We start from the raw sequence: 7,500 nt of genomic DNA on the forward strand, positions 1-7,500 counted from the left end.
CTGGTCCAGGAATTGAAACAACAATCTTACAATTAGGAGCCCCACACTCTAACCACTAAACCACATGCCCCACCACTGGATAGTTTGACAAAATCTGGTGAGCCATAGGGTTTCATGGAACTCCAGTGTCAGTTTTGGCATGGTTTCTGTGGTTGGATGCTTTAAATGGGTGTTAAAATCAAAACAATGATGCTAAAATATCATCACCATTATTTAATGTCTGCTCTTTGTGATGGCATGGGTTGGACAGTTTGATATGGAGCTGGGTAGCAGGGAGACGTCCATACTCCAACTGTCTGTTGTGGCACAGGTTCTATGGCTGGATACCCTTCCTAATGGCGACCTCAAGTTGAACCAACAGGCAGGAGTCCTAGGGATAAACCAAGAATGAGATGGTCGCGTAGCATCCATAGTCCCACAGTTGGTCACAGTTGGAGAGTCTCACATAGTCCCACAGTTGGTCACAGCCAGAAAGTGTTATGACAACTATTTCTGATTGGACCCTAAGAAACTGTACTTGAGAACTCTGCCCCCCATGACACTTCCAGAAATAACAGATGGAGAAAATGGATGGATGGATAAAAATCAATTTTCTTCAGTTGAAAGCGATGAATTTTTGTCCTCCATAACTCTGCTTTAAGAACCAGCTTTCTTCAATTACATATACTTACTCAACAGATGCAATGTAAAAAGAAACAAAAAAAGTTCAAAATATAATAATAATAATAATAATAATAATAATAATAATAATAATAATAACAGCAGCATCAGTACCAGTTAATAACAAGCGATAAATCAACAAATAAGAGCTCATTATTTGACATATTGACAAAGCTGCTAAGATTTAAGTGGTGTGGTGGTGGTGGTGGTGGTGGGTGGTGGAGGAAAATCAATTGTTGCCATAGACAAATGATTCTGTTGTACATCATTCTTTGACAATTCTTGTTAGTAAATTTGATTATACGTGTATTGAAGAAGACCGGAATGGTTCTTCTTTAGAAATTCTGTCATTTTTGTGTTTCTTTATTATTTGATTTTGGTGTTTTGCAATTATGTTTTGCTTTTTATTTATTAAAAAAAATTTATTTTTTTTACAAAAAACTTTATTTTTAGAAAATAAATTGGAGTGGTTGGTTGAGTTACGTGCAGTAGTCATCTAACCATTGTGATAGAGCTGTTTAACTATCATAATAGTCGTCTCTTACCATTGTAGTAGATTTGTTTGATCATAATAATAGCCGACTAACCATTATAATAGTGTCATGTAACCGTCATAATAGAGCTGTCGGACTATTATAATAGTAATCTAATTATCATGATAGAGGTACTTACCCATAATATAATAGTTATCTATCCATAAAAAGACCGTAACCACAAAAATGGAGTTCACTCTGTTAGAAGAGAATTGCATCGCTATTATAATAGTTATCATCATCATCATCTTCATTGTCATTATCGTCATCAATGTCGTCGTCATTTTTGTCGTCATCATCATCATTGTTATCATTATTGTCATCACCATTGTCAACATCATCATTATCATCGTCATCATTATCATCATCATCATTATCATTGTCATCATCATTTAATGTTCATGCTCCATGCTGGCATGGGTTGGATGGTTTAACATGGATCCAACGGATCCGTTGACTACTCTGTGCTCCATTATCTGCTTGGGGGGGGGGGTTTCTACCGTTGGATGCCCTTCTTAATGTCAAACACTTTACAGAGCATACTGGGTGGTTTGTTTCCATGCCACTGGCCCCTGTTGAGGTTGCCATACAGCTTGCAACTCTGCAAAACCTGAGGAGGGGTTGGGTACAATATCCCTTTATGTTAAATGGGAGTTAAGGTATGAGTGGATTTGGTAGATGGAAACTGAAAGAAGCCCATTCTCTGTGTGTGTGTGTGTGTGTGTGTGAGCGAGTGATTATCTGAATGTGTCTTTGTCTCCCACAACCACTGATAACCAGTGTTGGTTTGTTTACGCCCCCTGTCACTTAGTAGTTTGGCCAAAAGAGACTGACAGAATAATAAGCTTTGGAAAAAAAGAAGTACTAGTGTCAAGGTGGTGCTGTAGCATGGCCGCAGCCCAATGACTGAAACAGGTAAAAGATATCTGGAATCAAAGACACAGTAGGTGTGTTGTGTTTTTAAACAGAACATTTCGTTCTTCATTAACTCAGTTAACCTACAGATACAGGTATCGCCAGATCATCTTGGAGAGTTACCTGTGATAGACTAAATGCTGTACCTAAGAGGAAAATCTGTCTCTCATCAGCTTAATGTCATGAAAGTAGAGCTAAGCAGCAGAGATATTAACCAAACACGTTTTTGGCTTAAGAGGCCTTTTGGATATAATACTGCACACATGTATATACATAGACACACTCACATACATGCATGCACATGCTTCAGTATACACACATGGACACAAGCACACACATAATACAAACATAGACACATGGACACACAGATACATACACAAGCATGGACACACGGACACACAAGCATGGATGCACAGGGGACCCACACACACATACACACACACAAATTACTACATATTGATATATGATAATTGACGTATATCAATAATTATACATCGTGTACAGTGATTGATGAACATCTAATACATACATGCTTAAATGGTTTGATGTATTTTTAATGGAACTTTTTGTCGCCGGCCATTATTGTCAATCCATTGGTGGATAAAATAAGCTCTGTTTATCATTGCCAGCCATTGTCGATGTATTACTGGATGTTATTTTTTCCCTTCGGTTTTCTAGTTCCTCATGTTTAAAATTAGTTTGATCTTATCATGCCATCTCTTAACCCTGTAGCATTCAAATGTAATACTTATTTGCATGGCTTAGGTGGTTAGGGTATTCAGCTCATGATTATAAGGTCATAAGTTCAATTCCTGGTGGTGCATGGTGCTCTTCAACATCTAAACGCGTATATATATATATATATATATATATATATATATATATATATATATACGCGTATAGATGTATGTACATACGTTTGTATATATATATACATATATATACATACATACATACATATATATATATATATATATATATATATATATATATATATATATATATATATATTGATAATAATAAAATTACAAACAAAAGGACAAGACATCGATATTATGAAAATAGAGGAATATATATATATATATATATATATAAAACACTACTCTTGGAGTGGTTGGCATTAGAGAGGGCATTCAGCTGTAGAAACCATGCGAAATCAGATTGGAGCTTGGTGCAGCTCCCCAGCGTACCAGTTTTCAGTCAAGCCATTCAACCCATGCCAGCATGGAAAACGGATGTTAAATGCTGATGAGATATACAGGCACACACACACTCACACATGCACACACTCACACATGCACACACTCACACACTCACACGTGCTCACACTCACGTATGTGCACTTGCAGTCTTCTTTTAGTTTCCATCTACCAGATTCAGTCACAAGGCTTTGATTGGCCTGGAAATATAGCAGAAGACACTTGCCCAAGGCTCGAGGTGCCTGGCAGTGGGATTGAAACTGAAACCATATGGCTGGAAAGCGAACTTCTTACCTCACCTGCACCTATATATAATATGATATAAAATTTAAAAAAAAAAAGTAATGTAGAGCTATCATAAAATCTCAATATATCTTTTTAATATTTATGTCTGTGGTTTTTATTTTTTATTGCAGACCTCACCCATGATCGATAAATTCTATCTGGTTTCTAAACGGAGTACCTCTTGGAATCTTTCATAGCATTAGAACATTATATGGAATCATTTATGCCTGCCAAAATATATGGATTATTATTATTATTATTATTATTATTACTACCATAGCACCACAGCAGAATAATTTTATATTAAAGGGTAAGTCTATAGTTTTGTTATTTTTGTTCATTAAACTTATCATCATCATCGTTGTTGTTTAATGTCCGCTTTCCATGCTAGCATGGGTTGGACGATTTGACTGAGGACTGGCAAGCCAGAAGGCTGCACCGGGCTCCAATCTGATCTGGCAGAGTTTCTACAGCTGGATGCCCTTCCTAATGTCAACCACTCTGAGAGTGTAGTGGGTGCTTTTACGTGCCACTGGCACGAGGGCCAGTCATACGGTACTAGCAACGGCCGAGCTCAAAAAGGTGTTTTTTACGTGCCACAGGCATGAGGGCCAGTCGAAGCGGCACTGTCTCAGTTATATTTGATGTATCCCTTTTAAAAATTTTTTTGTTTTGTATATTTACTGTATGATAAGGTGGTGAGTTGAAAAAATTCTACCATGCTGGCCAAACTCACTCACAAGGCATTGGTCATCCTCAGCCCATCGTAGAAGACACTTGCCTAAGGTGCTGTACAGTGGGACTGAACCAGAGGCCACACGGTTGCACAGTGTACAGTTTTATACGTATGTTTATTGTTATATATTTACATATTTATATATATTTATTTATATGTTTATGTATGTTTATGCTGGATGTATTATGTTTATTTTCGTGTTATATAACATATGTCGTATATGTTTATATATGTTTGAGTATTTATTTTCACATCTATCTTTCAAGTGATTTTGCTTTTGTTTTTGTTTTTTGTTCCATTTTTTTTTTCTTTAAAAAAAAAAGACAACAAATTATATTTTGGCACATTTCCCAAGGAAAATAAGAGCTATTTTTCACAGTTTTATTGTACTGTGTATGTATGATGAAGCACAAAGCATAGACACACACAAACACACACTCACACATTCACCAACATTTACATAAAAATAGGCAAACACAAATTCACATATACAGGTGCATAAATTACACAATCATGCACGAATTTGAAGGGAAGGTTTCAACAAAGATGTGGCCTTGATGGCAAAAACAAACAGATAAACATATGCAAATAAATATTTGGGGTAGCCATGTATCTTCTCTACAGCAAGACACCTGTTTCTGTCCCTCTGTCATATTTCAACCTCTTATCATCTGGCTTAAAATTCCCCTCTTTCAATACTATGCCCTGTTCATTTGAGGGCTGGTGGTCTTGTCTTGTAAGTTAACCTGGCAACCTAGCTTGGTGCTAGTGTCATGTAAAAAGCATCCGGTGCATTTTGTTAAGTAGTTGCCATTAGGAAAGGCATTCAGCCATTGAGACTAACCCAAAGCTGACAATGGGGTTTGGTGCAGTTCCCTACCTCACCAGCTCCTGTTGAACCATTTTGCCCATTTAACCCATACCAGCATGGAATACAGGTGATGATGATTATAAAACACACATGTATAATCATACTTACACACAAACATATGGATACTCATTCGCTAAAACTCACATAGATGCACAAATCTAGGAGAAAACTGTCTCCTGTAAAATCATCTTCATTGCTTTGTTTACTCAGCATTCACTTTTCTGTGCAATTCATTGAGGCAGACTTTCTGCATCTACATGCATTCCAAGTTGCTAACCTTCACTTGTTCCCAAGAAATATTTCCCCACAGCCAGATGCTGTCCATGGAAGACTGAAAATGGACGATATGGCTTGTTTGATGGTGATGCTCATTTACAATCATCATGTCTAGACATGTCTTCAAGGTACTGCTCCAGCATGGCTGCATTCTAATGACTGAAACAAGCTAAAGGTAGAAAAAAAAATGGATACATATATATATATCCTTTTTCTTTCTACCTGCCTTTGCAGCTTTATTAATAAAGTATATATATATATATAATGGGTGGATGGGAGCATATGTATGCACACACAAACAAAAGAAAGTTACATTTATAAATACTTTTTTATCTTGTATGTATATCCAGAAACATTTGGATACACTTGCATGCTAATGTATACCCCAAAACTTACATACAGACACGTATATATATTTCTGTGTATGTATAAATACATATATATATATATATATATATATATATATATATATATATGTTTATGTGTGTGTGTGTATATATATATATATATATATATATACTTTCCTTGTATTATCTTAACTTGAAGAATTACTATTCCACTTTGTTTATATCATTTCCCATTTGCTTAGCTCAGACCTTAAACCATTCTGTGGAATTTTGAAGAATTGTTGCTGTTGCTGTTGTTGTAAACAGATTTACAGAGTTTGTATCGGTTACATGGTGGATCTTTGCTGTGCTTTTAAGTTATATTCCTGCTTCATTCAACAAGTTCTATCACCATCTCTTGCTGCCAATACCACCCCCACCACTTTCACTAATGACGCTAATATGACCACCACCACCACCACCACCACCACTATTGCCTCCCCCACTTCTTAAGTAATCCGAATCAATACAGATGACTTTGGTCAATTAGCAAAGCTTTTTATGTAATTACTTTGCTCTTCCAGCTGGTTTCAGTCTGACTTGTTGATTCGGAAGGTGTGTGTATGTGTGTATACATGTGTGTATGTATATATGTATGTGTGTGTATACATATATACGCGTGTGTGTGTACATATATACACATCCATGTATATATATATATATATATATATATATATATGTAAGCAAATACCTATAATCATCATCCTCATTATTGGTATGTCTGTTCTTCCGTGATGGCATGGATCGGATGAGTCATAACAGTATGTCAGTTCTTATTTAGGGTTACTACTGCCATTGGTAGATAATTCCATGGCGTGGCATACAGAGTCAACATCTCATTTGTAATATAAAGACATGTGTTACACTGCACCCTTGTCGTTCTTAGTGACGGTGAATTATTTCCTTGTTGGTTTTGAATTGTTGCTAACCAGCTGGATTATTTTGGTCTTTTATTACTTGTTTCAGTCGTTTGACTGCAGCCATGCTGGAGCACTGTCTTTAGTCGAGTATATCGACTCCAGGACTTTTCCTTTGTGAGTCTGGTACTTATTTTATCTGACCCTTTTGCCGAACTGCTAAGTTACAGGGATACAAACACACTAACATCGGTTGTCAAGTGATGGGGGGACACACAAACATATATATATATATATATATACATGATGGGCTTCTTTCAATTTCCGTCTACCAGATCCACTCACAAGGCTTTGGTCAACCCAAGACTATAGTAGGTCAACCCTGTCCAACCATCCAACCCATGCCAGCATGGAAAACGGATGTTAAATGATGATGATGATGATGAGATATATATGTATTTTGTTTACAAGATTCTTTATGTGAATTCATGTATTGAAGCATATTTTATTGTCTGGACAGTCATTCTCTTTAGTGCCTCATTTAACACTCTCACCAGTTCAATTTCCACTTTTCATTGCATCTTGCAAGTTTTTCAATAGTTGTTGACGCTGTCTGTTATCAGAGCTGCATTCATTTTGTTTGTTTGTGTGCATGTGTGTGCATCAGTGTGCATATGTATACACATATGTATGTATGTATATATGTATGTATGTGTGTGTATGCATATATATATATATATGTGTATGTGTATGTTTGTATGTATGTATGTATCCTGCACATT

General features: G+C 36.3%; 1 protein-coding gene across 7 annotated transcripts in view; it reads left to right on the forward strand.

Moving 5' to 3' along the window:
• The window catches only part of LOC106882890 (G protein-activated inward rectifier potassium channel 3), a 216,195-nt gene that overhangs the window by 57,583 nt on the left and 151,112 nt on the right, over nt 1-7,500 (forward strand). For 4 of the 7 annotated variants that reach the window (XM_089339115.1, XM_089339114.1, XM_089339116.1 and 1 more), the window contains exon 2: nt 3,724-3,902. The exons of the other annotated variants lie outside the window; for them this stretch is intronic. The gene's annotated coding sequence lies outside the window, so the exon portion shown is untranslated. The remainder of the gene's footprint in view (nt 1-3,723; nt 3,903-7,500) is intronic. 7 annotated transcript variants of the gene reach the window in all.

Source organism: Octopus bimaculoides, chromosome 21, assembly GCF_046866305.1.
Source record: "Octopus bimaculoides isolate indiv1 chromosome 21, ASM4686630v1, whole genome shotgun sequence".
In the NCBI taxonomy this organism is placed as follows: domain Eukaryota; kingdom Metazoa; phylum Mollusca; class Cephalopoda; order Octopoda; family Octopodidae; genus Octopus; species Octopus bimaculoides.